This window comes from Balearica regulorum, chromosome 10 (assembly GCF_011004875.1).
Source record: "Balearica regulorum gibbericeps isolate bBalReg1 chromosome 10, bBalReg1.pri, whole genome shotgun sequence".
Classification (NCBI taxonomy): Eukaryota; Metazoa; Chordata; class Aves; order Gruiformes; family Gruidae; genus Balearica; species Balearica regulorum.
In genome coordinates this window covers 1487043-1505181 of record NC_046193.1, presented here as the reverse complement: position 1 = coordinate 1505181, position 18139 = coordinate 1487043, and the positions used below count along the sequence as shown (strand labels likewise).

The window sequence follows — 18139 nt, the reverse complement described above, 5'->3', positions numbered from 1 at the left end:
CAGGTTGGTTCTCACTGGGGTTTCTTAGTGCTTCCTAGAGTCAAGAATTACTTCTTTTTTTTTTTTTTTTTTTTTTTTTTCAGAAATGTCAGAATATTTTTTTCATTTCCCAGAATTGTGGAAATAGTTTGACAATTAAATACTGAATTGGTGGGGAAAAGGGGGATAACCATTTGGTTTTCTTGACTATGAAAAATATTTTTTTTCAAAACAAAGATGGTAGCTAAACCTATCTATTTCAAAGATTTTTTTTTTTTTTTATGGATAGCTTGTTTTTTCGAAAAAACAGAACCACGCAGGAACATGTTTCTTAAGATGTTAATGATCTTGGAATGTGTTACTGTTAGTAGGGATAGGGATGGTGTCCTGAAACCAGCTGTGCAGGGTGCGAGGGGCCTGGCTCTAGCCAGGACATGTAAGTGTGAAACGGAGAGAGAATTCTAGTCTCAGTGTGTGACTCCTGGAACGTAAATCCGAGGGTAACAGCTCACGGCTGGGCAAACGCTGGCCAGTGCTCGTTCGTGTTCCCATCAGGTTGTTTGTTTTTCATTTACCTCTGTCAACACAGATGTAAGACTAGATACAGGAGGAGATTTCTTGTACTGTTTTTGGAAGAGAAAAAGATGTTGCATCAAAGACAGGCTTCCATGGAATAACGGTTACTAAAGAAAAAGGACATGAATATTTCCTTTTCAGCTGATGCCTGAAGCGCACTGTTTGCTTTGCTCTGTCATATAAATAACCTGGGCTGCTGTCTGCCGGCACATCCTGTGGCACAGCAAAGCAACTTATAATAAATGCATTTACCTGATACTCTTAAATGAATATATTCACGGTACTGCAAACAATGCACAGGGGGCAGCCACAGGCAAGGGTGGCCAGAGAGTTTTGTTCTTTGCTCACTTCGTTTGCTTGGAATATGGCGGCTGCCGAGGACCCCCCTCCACTGCAGGCTGTGCTGCGGTCTGTGGCTGCCCAAGGGAAATGGAAATGCTGAGATCGAGCTCTCTTGATTTCTGTTTTTTCTCTTGGTAGGAGAAACCTTCAGTTCTTACTGGAGTATATAGAAAGAGCCACTGGTCGGCTGCAGAGTTTCACAGTGAGAGGTCCCCTCGCTGCTGTAGCTCACTGGGAGGCACCTCTGTGTACGTCCTTGGCTCGCTGTAGCCCATGTTGCTGTCCTGCTTTTCTAAACCTCGACAGCAGCCTGTAAACCTGGGGCCTTTTAGTAGGGCCTGTAGTGATAGGACAAGGGGTAATGGTTTTAAACTCAGAGGGCAGATTCAGGCTAGGTGTAAAGACAACATTTTTTTTTTATGCTGAGGGTGGTAAAACACTGGCACAGGTTGCCCAGAGAAGTGGTAGATGCCCCATCCCTGGAAACGTTCAAGATCAGGTTGGATGGGGCTCTGAGCAACCTGATTGAGTTGCAGAAGTCTCTGCATATGGCAGGGGGGTTGGACTAGATGGCCTTCAGAGGTCCCTTCCAACTCATTCTATGATTCTGTATTTCACTCCACCTTCACTGTGAGGCTAGACAACCGGATGTTTTAGATGCATGTCCAGACACGCTGTAGCCTGCACAGCAGGAAGGGACAGATCAGAGACTTGCCGCAGCGACACTGGGTTTCATGCCTTTTTGTCATAGTTACTGCATCACAGTGATGTTATTGGTAATGTTCATCCTGCACTTGGATGGGGAGATACTTTGCAGCACCCCTAGTCGGTAATGGCTCATCAGTTTGGGCCCATTAATTAACAAGGAGCTTTTCTTTGCCTCTGGCACGTTTGCTTGTCAGGCTCATGTCTCTGGAGGTGCTCAATGGCTTCCCCCTTTTCCAGGGTATCCCACTTGATCAGATCCACAGCCAGAAGATCCTGTTGCAATCAACGTTCCTGGCCAACTGCCATAAAATGGGAGCTGGCAGCCCCTTTAAGGGCCTTGGAGAGAGCCCCTTCTCTAACCACGTCTCTAACCACACCTCGCGCAGGGCCGGTGCCTGGTGGGGTTTGCTGTTGGTACCACACGGACACTTGTGCGACAGCTCTCGCTTTATTTGGAGAGACAGGGCCGATCCCCGAAGGTGTTGGTGGGGGTTCTGTCAGCGCACCCCAACCCCTACCCTGGTGCCCGCCTTCAGCCCGAGGCAGAGGGCCAGCCCCGCGGGCTCGAGGGGCGCATGTTTGAGGTCCATGCAGAGGGCAGGCACGGCAGGTTTTGGGGCAGGCTTGGTGACTGCTGGCACTGGGTCTCCCTCTTGGGGTTGCCGGCATTGGGTCTGGTGCAGCTGTGCAGGCACGAGGGGTGGTCACCGGCTTCGGCTTGGTTTTGTGAAGCTGTGGTGATGCGCCTGTGGAGAGAGGAGGCTGCTGAGGCCCTCGGCTGAGCTGGCACAGAGGGACTCTCCTCCGCGGCACGGCCCAGAGCCTGCGAGGCTCACCCCCGCGGGCTGAGCTGCTGGCACGCCTTGGCCAAGGTGGACACCTGCACCCGCGGCAGCAGGCGCAGGGACGTTTCTGCGGGCAGGCCCCGGAGCAAAGAGGCCAGTTCAAGCCTTCTGACAGCAGCAGCAAACTCGGCAGAGCTTTCTGGCCAACCGCTACCTCGCTGCTCCGCAGCGGCCCAACTAGAAATGCTTCGTGGCCAGGAGCAGCCATCGCAGGCAGTAGCAGGGGGGGAAGTCAACGACTCACTCTTTTCTCTTCCTCCACCAGCGTATCAGGAGACAGCACACCAGTATGGCCAGTGCCAGGGAAACCACGCCTGCTATCGTGTCTGTCACCCAGTGCCAGAGCATGACTTGCAGACGCAGAAAACTCGTGGTGCTCTGGGGACTGTAGACAGTTGTGGTTCTCTCGCTGAGCACACCTGGAGGAGCAATTCGGGACGTCAGTCTGTCCTGCGCACCACTGGTGAGCTTGCGGCATGTTTGATGTGGCCAGGAAGTTCTCTGTTTCCCGCCAGCGCGGGTGCCTGGAGGCACGCTCCCACCCTTTGGGACAGGTTGTCCCTCCAACCAAAACTCGGGGAGCCCGAAGCAGAGCACGGGGGGAGCGCAGCTGCTGGACCAGTTGCTCCTTTGAGGGCCACGGACAGAAACCGTCCCTGCGGGGGGGACTGCCACCCCCAACCCTCCCTCCCCACAGCCAGCGCCCTGAGCCCCAGGGGACGGAGTCAGGCCTTCTCAAGAGACACTTGCGCCTTGCCCTCCCCTTCTGCCTCTTCCCCAGCATGGGCACTGCTTGTGGCCACTGCCCGGTCTCGGGACGCGTCTCCCACGTAGGGACCCCAGCAAGACGGCTCAGGCCTCCCGGGACTCCCGGCAAGCTCTGGGACGCAGCTGCAGCGGGAGGTACAGTCGTGCAAGAGTCACGTTTCCCATGAGCTGCGCAACGTGGTCCCCAAAGTCCTTCAGCTTTGGCGGCTGACGTGAAGCGCAAGAGCGGGCACCGGGGCAAGAGCCTGCCGCCACACAGCGATCCTGATGGGTGACCCCAGCTGACCACGGGACAGCGGTTACCTGCCATGCCGGTGCCTGGCATCGCCTCCATCTCCTTGACAAAGGGTGGCAGCAAGCCACTGCTTCCTTCTGGAAACGCCCGCTCCTGCCCAGCCTCTTGCTCTGTCTCTGGAGAAAGGAAGCGGGACAGTTGGCTCAGATGGAACCGTTCCCCGTCAGGGAGATGGCTTCCTCAGGAGGCAATACTGCTCAAAGACCCCGACAAGTTGAGAGCAAACGCCTGCGCTTCAGGGCTGCTCCCTACTCCAAACAGCAGCCACGCCTGACCTGCTGGGAGGCCAGCCATCTCCTGGGTTGCATTGCCCGTGGCGCGTTTTCGGCAAACTGCAAGATAATGCTAAATGCCTTCCTGCCGAGAGGACGGGGAGAAGCTGCAGCCGGGCCAGCCGGGGAAACAGCCCTGCTGAGAAGGGCTCCTTCAACACGAGCTCAGCACACGCCAGGCCTCACATGTGACATCTGCACGACCCAGCTCTGAGCCACAATGGTAAAACTGGGGCAGCGGCTGCCCCTGGCACTCGGCCTGAGCCACAACCGTCAGCACAAGCTCTGCACCATGTCTGGGGCTCGCCAGCACCTGCGAGGCCTGAAACCCGGCCCCGCTGCAGCAAGGCTCTGATCGACCCCTTCCCGCTGTGTGGGCTACAGCCCGTCCAGACGCGCAGCTAAAACCTCCGGTTGTCGAGTGTCACGCCTGAGGCAGAGAGAAATACACCCACCGTGCCTTTCCTCCACTTCCTCCAGCGCTTGCTTTAGGACTTCCAAGGGGTCCAGGGACTTTTTTCCTCCTTCAGCTGGGTTCTTTGCCCTTGGACGACCTTAACAGAAAGTATTGGGTTCAATTTGACAGGAATAAATTACAGAAACCCCCTGCACAGCCTGTGAGGTCAGCAGAGACAGACCACTCATCCCTGGGATGCCAGCCGGGCTGTAGCCCAGCATCCAGCCGAGGAGCTGGCAGAGCCCTCCCTGCGGGCACCCCTCTAACTAAAGACCCAGAGAAGCCTCCGTCATCTCCTGCGATCGACTTTGGCAGAACCGAACCGCAGCAGCGCCGAGGGGATCGCGCGAGGAGAGCGCACACACGTGCCGGTCTCTGTCCTCACGGCTGCAGAGGCGCCCGGCTGGCTGACCTCTGGGCTTTGAGCTGGCAGCTCTCAAAGGCAGGAAAGCGCCAGGACGTACCCAAGCGAACTGCCGGAGGCGCGGTCCTGGAACCCAGCCGGGACACTGGATCAGCTTTGCCTACGGGCAGGGCTGCAAAGAAGCGCAGGACAGAAAGCTGCTGTGACACAGTTCAAGGTGGTGCTTCTTGAGATCGGAGTGGCAGCGAGTGTGATTCAAAGCCGGGATTAGTCCACGGCACTCGCCTCTCCCTCCCACTCAGGAGCACGGTGCCAAGAGGTACCGTGTGCCTGCAGGGCACCGGGATGGACCGGACTGGAGCACGCGCGGAGCTGCCAGGAGAAAGGACTCCCTGGAGCCCACAGCGGCTCTAAACTCAAGCCCAACAAGCCCGCTGGCTTGGCAGCCGGCACCGGGAGCAGCTCAGGCTTCCGAGGGGCCAGCAAAGAGCTCCGCCAGGCAAAGCGCCCCAGGGCACATCGCTGAGCCCGACCCGCTCCCTCTCTGCTCTTCCGCATCCCTGCGCATCAGCCAGGGAAGGAGCAACTTGCATGTCACTCGGAAAGGAGACGCAAAGGTAAATGCTCCTTCCTGCCACCGACTTACCTGTGGGACTGCGCTCGGGCTCCAGGACGGGAAGAGGCCAAGAAGTCGGGAAGCCGTCAACCATGAGAGGATCTTAGGGAAAATTGCACACGAGTAAGCTCCTGCCACGTTGTCGGTGTGGGTTCTGTCAAGGAAAGGGACGTGGAGAACTCACCTCCAGGATGCCCCGAGGGCTCCAAGCCAACATCCAGCTCCGAGGCTGGATAACCATCGCCACCATCCTCGTCTAGAAGCAAGCACAGAGGAGAAGCGTTTTCATTGCATGTTGGGATCCACTTGTGCCTCAGTGACCTGCAGGCCCTGGACGGGGGTCAGCTAACAACGTGGCAGGCAGGCGCGGGTGGAGATGGCCGCAGCTGCCGAGGGGCCTGGGGACCTCTTGGCTGGCTCCTTGCAGCTCCCCAAACGCTTTCCAGGCCACGTGCAACACCCGTCGAGGAGCGGATGGACCAGCACACAGCCCCGCGGGGCTTTCTTGCCGGGAGAGCTCTCACGCACCCAGAGGAAGCCCTCGCTAAAGCACTGGAGGGAAAAAGCATCCTCCCCGCTCCTTGGGGAGAAGGGCCCGCTGGCCCGTGAAAGGCTGCACCAGCTCCACCTGCTTACCTGCTCCCCGCGCTCGACACGGAGCAGCCCGGGCAGCCCTGGCATGCAGGGCCACCAGGAGGAAGAGGAGGAGGAGGAGATGGCGGACAAGAGCCATGGCTCCTTGCGCTCGCACCATGCTGCTGCTGCTGCTATCGCCGCTGCTGCTGCTGGTGCAGTGAGAGCCGGGGTCTGCGGGGTCGGTCTTTATGGCTGATGCAGGAGCGCAGGGATCTGTGACCTCACAGCCCTGCTGTGACCTCACAGGCGGGGCGAGGCTGCGTGGGGACGGCTCTCAGGGCACCCGTGGAGAGCCGCTGGAGCACAGCTGGGGGAGCGGCCCTCCCGGGGAGGGGAGCGTGTCCTGTCGGGCAGCTCCGTCCAAGGGCTGGGACACAGTCCCACACGGGGCCGAGCCCGCAGCTCTGCCCTGTTTTCCGGGCGCTGTCACAGGGGCAGTGAGGAGCTCACAGTGCCCCAGAACAAGAGGGAGCCACAGCCACGGGATTTCTGGCTCCCCGGGTGCTGTTACCAACAGCTCGTGAGGCTGCAAAGTCAGTGAGCTCAGTCTCGAGACAAGGCCAAGATCCCCTCCTGTAGGCAGCTTCCTGGCTGGAGCCCAGTTTGGGGCCTTGGGGGACCCCAGGGTTAACGAGTCACTTTGGCTTTACGGGCAAGACGAAGCCTTTACTTTTCCATGTCTTCTCCGTCTGAAATTGAAGGCGATACTTTTGGTCAGGAACCTCAGAGAGCAAAGTCAATCAATAAAACAGAAGAAATAGTCTCTCATGTTAGTTGACATGCAAAAGGACACCTCGAGAGAGCCCGCGGTGGGTAGACGCTGCCTGACCAACCTCGTGGCCTTCGATGACGGAGTGACTGCATCAGCACACAAGGGGAGAGCGACGGGTCGCAGCTCTCTGGACTTCGTAAGGCCTTTGACACGGGCCCCCGTGACATCCTTCTCTCTAAATTGGAGACACATGGGTCTGATGGACGGACTGTTTGGTGGCTAAGGAACAGGTGGGATGGTCGCATCCGGGGGGTAGTGGTCAACAGCTCAATGTCCAGGTGGAGATCGGTGACAAGTGGTGTCCCTCAGGGCTCCATCCTGGGACCAGGCCTGTTTAAGATTTCATCAGGGACACAGATCGTGTGCGCCCTCAGCGAGTTGGCAGGCGACACCAAGCTGAGTGGTGCGGTTGACCCTCCCGAGGGATGGGATGTCCCCCAGAGGGACCTGGACAAGCTGGTGAAGTGCGCCCATGTGAAGCTCAGGAGGTTCAACAAGGCCAAGTGCAAGGTCCTGCACCTGCGTCGGGGCAACCCCCAGTGTCAATGCAGGCTGGGCGATGAAGGGATTGAGAGCAGCCCTGCCCAGGAGGACTTGGGGTACTGGTGGACGAGAAGCTGGACATCACCTGGCAACCTGTGCTCGCAGCCCAGAAAGCCAACCGTGTGCTGGGCTGCATCACCCGCAGCATGACCAGCAGGACGAGGGAGGGGATTCTGCCCCTCTATTCCACTCTGGTGAGACCCCCCTGCAGTGCTGCGTCCAGCTCTGGGATCCCCAGGACCAGAAGGCCATGGAGCTGTTGGAGCGAGTCCAGAGGAGGCCACGGAGATGCTCAGAGGGCTGGAGCACCTCTGCTATGGAGACAGGCTGAGAGAGTTGGGGTTGTTCAGCCTGGAGAAGAGAAGGCTGCGGGGAGATCTCATTGCAGCTTTTCAGTACTTAGAGGGGCCTTTTAAGAAAGGTGGGGATTGAGTTTTCAGTAGGGCCTGTAGCGGTAGGATAAGGGTAATGGTTTTAACCTCATAGAGGGCAGATTCAGAGTAGATGCAAGGAAGATGTTATTTATGCTGTGGGTGGTGAAACACTGGCACAGGTTGCCCACAGAGGTGGTAGATGCCCCGTCCCTGGAAACATTCGAGGTCAGGTTGGACGGGGCTCTGAGCAACCTGATCGAATTGAAGGTGTCCCTGCTTATGGCAGGGGATTGGACTAGATGACCTTGAGAGGTCCCTTCCAACCCAAACCAGTCTGGGATTCTACGAAACCAAAACTGCTGCTGGTGCTGTTTCTCGGTACGTACTCTGCAGTATGCTCCCCAGGGGGGCCCTTGTTTGTGGCTGAGGTTCCCAGGTAATACTGCAGAAACTTTTTCTTTTTTTTTTTTTTTTTAGTGCATTCCTCTGTGTGTGGGAGTTATCCCAAAATATAATCTGTTATTGATAGAAAAAATCTCTTGTTCCTTGTAGAAAAACAGGTTGTAAGGCAGTGGGATTTGTTTATGGGCAGTTGTTTTCACTATATGGGTTGATTGCACAGCCGATACCTGCTTTTATCTGCTCATGTATCTCTTGATAAAAATTTATCCTTTCTTCTTTATCACCACTGTTATGCAGTTAGAGAGTGATTTTTCTAGTTTTGAAATTTCCTGGGGAGCAGGAGGCAGCCTTTTGAAGAAATGCAGGCTCAGGGTTTCTGAAGTGCTGGTTTCATCTCTGGGGTAAAATAAGGTTTTGTTCCTTTTCATTGTGGAGCTAGAGATGAATTTTATCGGAGCCTTCTCATGCCTCTCACTGTTCATTCGGTCTTCTACAGCCACGTGCAAGTGCTCACACCTTTCACCCATGCACGAGAACAGGAACTGTAAGAACTGTGCTGTATTGTTCAAAGATTTATTTTGAGAGTAAAACTTGGGATTCTGCCTCTTTCTACTGTTTAAGTACCTTTGCGTTATATCTCGCCACACGTCACGAGGTGGAAGTGATGAGTAAGGGGATGGATAACCTGCAGGTGCTGGATAGTGCCGGGTAGCGCAAGCAGCAGCAGCACGAGGTCCAGCAGCCCGCTCGTCCCCAGTCCTGCACTAGGGCTCATCTGCACTAGGAGAGGGGGGGATATAGCAGAACAGCAAAAAAAAAAAAAAAAAAAAAAGCTATCAGCTCCAGTAAGGCCTTTTGCCAAGTGTCTGTGAGACTGAGGGTGGTGTTTGTTGGATGCCACACTCAGGTTGGTGGTGACGGGACCCGTGGAGCCTTGCTGCAGGGGCTGGTCTCGGCTGCGGTTGTCGCTCGGTTGTGTGAATTTAGCCCTGAGCTGGAGGCTCAGCTGGCGGTGGGGACCCGCATCCAGCTTTGCAGCGATTCACCAGGCAAATACCAGTCCCAGGCTGGATCCTCTGCCCTTCGTGCACGAGAAGGGCCCGCACACGCCTTCCCTGAGCATTTTCCCTGCTCAGCGCCTTGGAACTGACACAAAAGGTTTCCAAGGGTGGTTTTGTGTGTTTCTCCCTGTTTGAGTTACTGGAGGCTGCTGAGGGACGGGCCATTGCTCCCGCGGTGTTACACCCCTTCGCTTGCAGGCGGTGCTGAGGACTGCGAGGATGCCGAATGTAACCTTCTGCCCCGCTGTCCCCCCCAAATCACGAGCTGGCTGCTGCCCCTGCACGCATGGTCACTCTGCAAAGGGCTCCGTGGAGCAGATGTTACCATTAGTTTACTCCTTTGCCTCCGTACTGACGTTTTTATATGCAAACAGCAGCTTGCGGTGCTGCTGGCCTTTTAACGGAAAGAAAATACCCTGCTCCATTGCAATTTGCTTTCTTCTCCTGGTGCCTGGCCACAGTGGGAGGGGAGTGTCCACAGCCCCCCTCCTGCAGGCAGCTGCTTGCCGGGAGGTGATTCCCTGTCGTACCCCTGCCCCGCTCCCAGTGCGGACGGGAGAGACCTCCCAGGGAAGGTGCCTGGCTGGCACCAAGCAGCAGTGCTATTGCTGCTGAAATACCTCCTTTGGGCCTCTCTTCTTTCTGGGAAAAAGCACTTTGTGCTCTCCTGCTCCTCCTGGCCTGGCCCAAGGCTGGCTCAGTGCACGTGGCTGCCTGGGGCAAAACACCCTCGTCCGCTGGGCTTAGGGAGGCGTGAGGCTTCCTGCAGCCTGATCGCCTCTGCTGAACGTCCCCTTGCACAGGCACCTCCGCAGGACCTGTCTGAGCGGGGACATATCTCCTGAACAACCTCCTGGTGTTGCATTCGGGGGGTGGGATCCCACAGCAGGGCCGTGCTCTGTCCCGGGGGGGACCCCGGCTGACCCCAGGACCTCTCCCAGGTCTCCTCCCTGAGCTGCACCCCATGGCTCGGCCCCGAGGGCACAGCACGCTGCGGCGAGGACATCAGCTTAGCACAGGAATTTCTCAGCCTGTCGCTAGTGACTCATAGCCAGAGCACACAGGAAAACTATAGCCGCGTTTCAAAATACCAGACGCTCTGTTGTTTCCTTCCCACTGTGGATTTTCCATCGCCCGAGCCTTGGCCCGCCGGCAGCCTGCCTGGACACTCTCCCCACTGTGCTTCGGCAGCACGGCTGGTCCAGGTCCTCCCGTTTCTATGGAAAGCCCTGGAGGTCAACGAGTCTACATTCCTGCTTACTTGGAAGCACATTCTGGTGAGAGATGATTCATGAATTTGCACCGAGACATTCAGCAATGACACAGTCAGTTCCTAAATGCACCCAGAGCCCGCAGGCTTCGTGCCACTGCACGGCCCGAGTCGCAAACGTGTCCCTGCGGGGATCCAGAGGGGGAGGCTGGGCAGGAGAGCGGCCCCCGCAGCCCCTGCCCGTGGCGGTCCTGTGGCCTCCCGGGGTGCGGAGCAGCAGGTCATGGCCTGGCCGAGGCAGCAGCCATGGTGGGCAGGTGGGCAGCGCAGTGAGGGGCGAAGGATTGCGCACATCTACTACATAGATATGTTTACAATATTATGTGTGAAATATTAGGTATACATATTTATTAAATACTACAATTTCAGAAAAATTTTGGGAAAGTGGGTTAATTTCAAACATATTGGTAAAGAATTATTACCATTCTTTTCCCGGCTTATTGATGATTCAAGAACATTATATGTTGTTTTTTCTTACAATACCTTACACAAACAACCTCTGTGTCCATGCAACAGTTCCTTTTTCCCTGAGCCTTTGCTTTTTGCTTCCCCCCATAACACCCGCCTGGGGAACGGGAACCCTTTTGCTCCAGGTTACCAGGACGTCTGTCCCTCGTGGGCAGGGCTGAGGTGGTCTGGGCACGGGTCCCTCTTGGCCTGTGCCACAGCCCCTCTGCGCACAAGGGCCCTGCGGACCTCCAGCGGCCGGAGGAAGCTGTCCCGGTGGCGATGCTGGCAGAGTGCTGCTGGAGGAGCGGCTCTGCCGAAGGTGCTTCCCTGGAGAGCAGCCCGGGAGGAAACTTGCTGTGCTGAACCTCACAGCCCATCATGGCAGTGAGTAAAGTTCACTTTTCTGTATGAACGGTTTTTCCACACGTCTTAGACGTGCTTTGGCTGGAGGCGCGCACGAAGCGGCAGGTGCCTCTCCACCCTTCGGGGTGCACTGGGGTTTGCCTTTCGTGGGGACTGGGGACCAGCGGGAGCCCAGCTCGAGCCCCTGTTTGCGGGCGAGCAGTGTGGCCTCGAGCAGCGTTGTGCTTCTTGGCAATTTACCTTCTCCACATGGCGTGTTGCTCCCTTTGCACTGAGCTTTCTTTTTAAAGCCCCCTCTCCCGCGATGACGCTTAGCGGTGCCACAGAAACCACGGCACGCCCACCGTGGGACAGGAGCAGGGTGAGGGTTTCTCCCAGCCCTTCCTGCGGCTCTGAAGGATGCTCGTGCCAGGCGTGGGATGGGGGGAGGCAGAGGAGGGGAGCGAGCTGCTCCAGCGAGGAGCCACCTGCGGTCAGTAATAGAATAAGTCCTACAACAAACTGATACTCCAGTCTCATGTCGTCTTGCTGACAGAATGATTTGTTTCAGTTTTGAGCCGGGTTCTTACTTAATTTAACAGCGTATTTGGTAATTAAAAGGCATGGAAGACTAAATGAAAAACTGAGTGAGGATTAGAAAAGGAAAAAGGGCAGCTTCTCCCCATAGCCCGTGGATTTACCAGAAAGTGAGTTTTTCAAGCACAAAGGTTCTTGCTCCACTCCAGGAAAAGCCTAATTCAGTGCACCAGAAAGATTTTCACTTGAAACGTTGCTGATGTTCTCATGCTGCCAGTCATTAGTAGAGATGGGCTAATTTCTTACTATTCACGTTTGATTTTTGTTTGGAAACAGTAGGAGAAAAAATGTGCCCGCTGTGAAGATTTGGTTCACACAGGTCGGCATATTATTTCAGCTGCAAAAGTTGCAGGATGAATTCACAGCGGCTTTCCCAGATGAGACTCGGCACCGGTGTGTGTGCCACTGGAGTCTGGAACGGGCCCTCGTTCAGCGCCATACACCATGCCGAGCTGCTGGGCACGTTCCGTTTGTTTTCTGGTTTTCGGTGACTGTAATAAGAGCGGCCACCCAGGGTGCTGGGCATCCTAGGCAATCTTTGAAAAATGTGTAAGCCAGATTTGTTAGTTCCCCTGAATCAAATCAGACAACCCAGCGATAACACAACCCTGGCGTTGTAAACGTACGTAAGTGGCATTTAAAGCTTTTTGCTGTGAAAAGCGTGGTGCTGTTAACGAACTTCATGTTCAGCTCCAGCGCACAAGTGTGTTTTCTGCGGTTTTTGATCCGAGTCTCTGTGCCCCTCTCTGGTGGTGCTGGTTTTTCCCCCCTCAGGACCATACTCTGCTAAATAACCTCCGTGCCGCTGCTTGTCAGCACATCCTCGGAGGGAGGGTGCTGGCTGCAGAGGTGCAGGGGGCCCTGGCTGCTGGGGGTGCACAGACTCACCCCCCGCGTGGTCCGGGCTCCTCTGAGCTATCCAGCGCATGAGCAGAGTGAGGTGGATGCCTAAGGATTCCCACAAAAACCTATTTTTGTGTGTTCCTGTCTCTTTCTCCTTTTGCTCTTAGTAAATAACTATGATTACAAGAAATGTTGCTTGAAATATTTGGATCTTGTAATAAAAAATTAGCATATTCACTGCAGAGCTTTTTTTTTTTCCCTTCCCCCCCCGCCCCCCTCCAAAAGGCAAATTTATTCTTTGATTTCCCTTTTCCTTACGCATCACCATGAGTTCCTCCATCGTGTCAGACGGGCTGCCTCTCCCCAGATTCCCCAGCCCCGTCCATCGAACCTGTGCAGCCAAGTGCGTCAGGCGGAGGAGACGCTGGGTTTGGCTGCGGACGCCGGACAAACCAGGCAGGCTGTGATCTTCCGAGGTGGAAATACAAACGGAACAGAGCAGCGGGTAAGTGGCAGCGTGTGAAACGGGCACCTTTCTCGGTGATGCTGTTAAGGGTCGCCTTTGGCTGGGCCCGGGTGCGGCAGGAGATGCTGCGGGTGCCCGCACCCCGAGCGGAGCTGCAGTGTTACTTTGAGGAAAAATCCCACTGCGAGCAGGGTTTCCGAGAGGGGAGGAGGACCAGGCGTGCTGGAGTGCAGGTCAGAGCTTTGCATGGGAGCAAGGAAGAGGGGTCAGGCAGCCTCTACAGTGCTCCCTCAGCTGCTGGCGAAGGAAGAGGAGGAAAAACAGGAATGAAAAAAAGCCAAATAACTAAATACTCTCCTAATTTCTCTCCTGTATAAATGGCTTGGTCCGCGCTCTGCTGCTTTCTCAACCTCCTTCCTCCAGCGCATTTCCCAGCACGTGGAAGGAATAAACTGGGTGTGAAGATGGGAAGGGGAAGGAGCCCACGGCGCTTTCCCCGGGAAGGGGACAGAAAAGCCTGCAACTTCCAGAGGAGACAAGAGATGGATAAAAGGGTGAGGAGCTGATGGAGTGGCTGAGGGAGTAGGGGAGAAGAAATAACAGGGAGGAGAGAAATGGTTGGGGGCTGTTTAATTGCAGGGCAGGCAGAGGACGCCAGTAACTCTGAAGAGTTTGGGACCTCCCTGCCATGAGGCAGCTGGCCCCAAAGGTTCATCTCTGCTCCAAGGGCACCCGCAGCCCGGGGTCAGCCAGCACAGGTACCAGGAGCAGCATAAAGGAACTGGAGCTTGGTGTAGAAAACTACCTATGTGTTGCTGTGCGTTTCCAGGAGGTTTTGCGGCCCGTGCTGAGCACCGCGGCTCTGCTGGGCCTGGACACCAGCCTGGTAGATCAGAGGAGCTGGGTACATCTGTGCAAGCTCAGGCTGCCGCCTCGGCTGCAGCATGGGCGCTGGGCAGGCGCTGTCCTTCCTCGCTGAGGAGAACCAGCGGGGCAGGCTGGGTGGAGAGATGCCCCACGTACACCTGAGACGGCAGGAGCCCTGAGAGAGTTTGAGCTTGGGTGTTGGTCCTCAGTTCTCCTTCCTGCCCCACGCTGGGGTCTGACACGGGGAGAGGTGCGGTAACTGAAGTCGTATCAGGTGGATGTTTTGGATACGGGTATCTTCCGTAGTTAGTCTGTGGGTCTGTATCAATAGATCTCTGGGTGGAGGGTAGGAACCATTTTGATCTTGCTTGCCACTTAGGAGAAGGCAGAGGATTGGGCTAGAGCCGCAGCTTGTGAGGAACAACTGGACAGTTATAAACAGACCCAGGGAACGAACAACATGGCACCACCTCCGTTTGGGAAGAATTATTAGCCCAGCCCCAGAGCAGGGTGCCTGGAAACCTCTGCAACGCAAGGAGTAGGGACTTCGTTCATACAGCAAAAGATTTCCTGACCTTACCTAGCCTTGCATATTCGTTACACTTCCGCATTTGGACAGTCATCATGGGAGCACTCTGCCTGCGCCGGAAGGTCCATCCTTCCCCCGCTACCGCTCTGCAGGAGGATGTTCGCTGTAATGCTGCTATACAGTGGGTCTCCTGGGTCCCTGCCACTGAAGGAAAATAAATCTGTTTGCAAGAAACAAACAGCTTTGCGTAAACTACAGCTGTGGGCTGCCAATTTCATGTTCTTCCAGCATAGACACACATACTTCCCCCACCATAAAGCGCTCCATTAACAGCAGCCACGGTACAGCTCCAGGGGCGTGTGGTTATGAGATCATGTCACTCGGGAACAGAAAGCACCAGACTATGCCCTGTGTCTTGCAAATACAGATGTGTGGTGATTATCTCATGATAACCATCAGAGTTTCTGCTGGAATGATACTTCTAATAATTTATCCTTCAGAAGTTTTTAAGTTGGGATCACCCTGTGCTCGGAGCCGAAGCAAACTGCTGTGCTCAGGGTCTGCTCTGTGAAATAGTCACCGAGATCCTGCTGCTGCATGTGCCGTGCCAAGACGTAGCCGTGATGCGTTTCAAACGACGTGTGTAACCAGAAAGTCAGATCAATTGTAGCTGGGACGATGGATAGTAATGCTCAGACCACTAATATCACTAAGCATGGTTGCATGGGATTAAATAAGAATACCCTTATTGTCAACCACGTTCCCTTTTTTATTACTGGATAATATGGTAATATATGATTATAGTTCTTTCTGTATGTTTCTTCTTTATGTATGTTCATCATCTAGGCTCTAGGAGGGCTGCAGCTGCAGCAGGAGTGGAAGCACGCGGGGAAATGACTCACCTCCCATGGGCTAGACATGGATTTTCGACCCGGCAAACCACAGGAAAACTGACATAAAGGTGGAGCATTGTGTTATTCGGGGAACAAAATGTCACAGCAAATCACTGCTTCGAGTTTGGTCTGTTTTTTAATAGACTCGTAGGCTGTGAAGTAAGTGTGAAGAAAATGTACTTATTGTTGCCTTACAAAAGGTCAAGTATACTAAACACCTTCCGCTGCAAATGATCGAAAGGATGCTGCAGTTACAATCAATCTGTGCCCTGCTTTCTTCTGGTGGCAGGGCTCTGGCTCTGAAATGAGGAGCTGGTGAAGTTTCGAGCGATAGCAAGAGGCTCCCTTTTCCTTTATGCTTCTTAAAAACTCCTCCCCTGTTCGCACTACATGTCCTGTCCGAGCACCCTTGGATGTGGCTTCCAGTTCCATGGCTGCTTCTTCCAGTCCTAGAAAATCGCAGAGTCCCTGCAGGCGGGCCCTGGTTCTGTAAAGACGTTTCTCCTCTGCGCTTCGCAGTAACGGTCAGGTGCACCCGCGCTTCTCCGAAGCAACGCTTGTTGCAAGGATTGGTTTAGTCTCTGTGGGCTTCCAACAAATCCCCCTTTAAACCTGGGCTGGGGGAGCGCAGTATGTGCAGGGGGGTCTGACGGCTCCCCGTATCCTCACAGGGTGGAAAACCTGTATCCCTCACCTAAGGGACCTCGACGCCAGACAGACGAGCTGCCTTTCCCCCTCCGTTTCCAGGGCAGTAGGAAGGAGGGGACTGGGAGCGGCAGCGCAGGGCAGTTTGTTCTCCATCCCCCCTCCCACAGTCCCTGCCTTCCCCGCTGCCCTTGCAGGAGCTCCGCAGCCTCTCCCCGTGAATATACCTCACAGAAAATCCTCCGCAGGATTCAGAAGTAATGCAAAAATCTCTCCCGACTTCTCCCCTTCCCAGAAGTTAGGCTCTGCTTGCGTGCGTGCGTGCATGTGCCAAGTTTCAGCCCAAAGAGAGTTTTTACACCTGACTTACAACCCACTGAAATAATTTTATTATGGAAGCAGTGACATAACTTTATAGCAATGCACATACGCCACTCTAATGCCGGTGGTTTACAACGCTTTTATGAGGTGTGTCTGTAGGAGGTGAGGTCCCAGTGCAGCAGAGCCGGCGGTACCTGGCTGGGACCCCCCCAGCAAGGGGCCAGGTGGCCGCAGGGTGCCCGGCGGCAGCCACGGTGACAGGGGTCTCGGGGTTTCTCACGCGGCAGACCTGGGACCAGCTAAAGGGACGACAGCATGAGCTGAAATCGGTGAAGGCAAGGAGCTCTGCTGCACAGGCGGGTGGGAGCTTCCCACAGAGAGCACGTTCACCTGAGAGCAGAATGTGACCCCCAAAAAACTCGCAGGTTTTTCTTCTCCTTAGCCCTGAAGTAGAGACAATAAAACCAATTTCGTAGACGCTGCTATTGGCCAACTTCAGGTCAGTTCAATAAGAGCTCCTACTCCTCTGTCCCCTGCCAAAGAAAATCAGTAGCGAAGGAAGAGAAGAGAGCGTCTGCTCGGTTCATGGCACGGACCACTGGCGTCAGAGCCCTGTAGCAGTGGGTTTCTGCCACCACTTGGCCACGAAACAAAATGTCCGTGGCTGGTGCAGTTGTGTTTGAGGGAACCTGTCTCAACAGTCGGGTAACTCTGGAGCATCTCTGGGGACCACAGGTTTTAATTACAGTGTGAGGCTGTCTGCTACGAGCTTGTGTTATTGCTGTTAAGAAGAGAAAATCTTTCGTTATCGTGTAATTTCTGAATGTGCGGAGTCATAGCTAAAGACGGGTTGGTGACAAGAAAGAGGGGTTTTTGGCTAATTGGTCACTAATTCATGTGTAGTTGGCATTCAGCAACCAATTTGCATTGCAGAATCTGTAAAGATGAGGTGCTATTTCAAAGCTGAAAAACTGCCTTTGTGTCACAGCGCTTGACTCAGAAATTGTCCTAGAAAAGAACGAATAAGCCTTTTTAGGAACATTTTGTTGTTTCTATTGCACGTATCGCTACTGTGGGAGAAGGCTGCCTGTATATCAATATTTTTCTGCTACTTGATGTTCCGAAATGATTGATTTGGAAACCCTGATCCAAATGCCAATATGAGCAAACCACAACTTCAGTTATACCTGCGCTTACTCCTGCAGGGTATCTCCGTGCTGCACAGGTGGCTAACTCCACAAAACCACGTACAGACATCTACTACGTCCAGTAGAGCGATACATCTGGAACAAGCATCTAATCAGTCAAAAAACGTGACCAAAGAAATTAAAAAGGTGGGCGTTTGGGGCACCAAAGTGACATTCACGGAGAGACTGGGGGCTCTAACGGAACCGGGTGTCCCAGGAGAGCAAACGGTCGTTGTTAGACCACATACGTGAGCACTCTGTAGGGTGAGAACAGTTTTGAAACACAATTTGCTGTTTTTTAAAAGCCTCCGTGGGTCTTCAATACTGTCCTCCATTACCTCTCTGAGGTACTTACAAGCTGGTGAAAACCAGATGTGCAGCACAGCTGGGTGGGCAATGGACACCAGTATTTTGGCCTCAGGTATAACAATTTCAGTCCTTTAATGTTTTAATGTTAAAGACAAGGAACGCCTATAAACTTTGTTTAAAAGTTACATATTAGCTCAGGCAGGAATACTGCACAAATGCAATTTATTATTTTTCTAATTGCTACCGTTAATTAGAATGGCAAGGTATGAAATTGCCTGAGTAGATTAATGAATAATTTATTACTTTTTTTTGAATTCAACGAACCTTTTTTTTTTTTAAAAATAGAAATTTGCAAAGTGAATGCAAACAGCTAATTAGAGCAAGGTGCTGTGCCAGCGAGTGCTTTGATG

The 18139-nt window shown here is 54.2% G+C and overlaps 1 long non-coding RNA gene across 2 annotated transcripts; it reads left to right on the top strand.

Annotated features, from left to right (window-relative positions):
* The first annotated feature begins 9558 nt into the window (after positions 1-9558).
* Positions 9559-15299, top strand: LOC142603243 (uncharacterized). Of its 2 annotated transcripts, XR_012837133.1 has the most exons (4): positions 9559-10287; positions 12844-13017; positions 13402-13532; positions 14875-15299. It is a non-coding gene; the product is annotated as an uncharacterized LOC142603243 (long non-coding RNA). The 2 variants fall into 2 exon arrangements; XR_012837132.1 differs by lacking the exon at positions 9559-10287 and having other exon boundaries at positions 10629-13017.
* The last annotated feature ends 2840 nt before the right edge of the window (positions 15300-18139 follow it).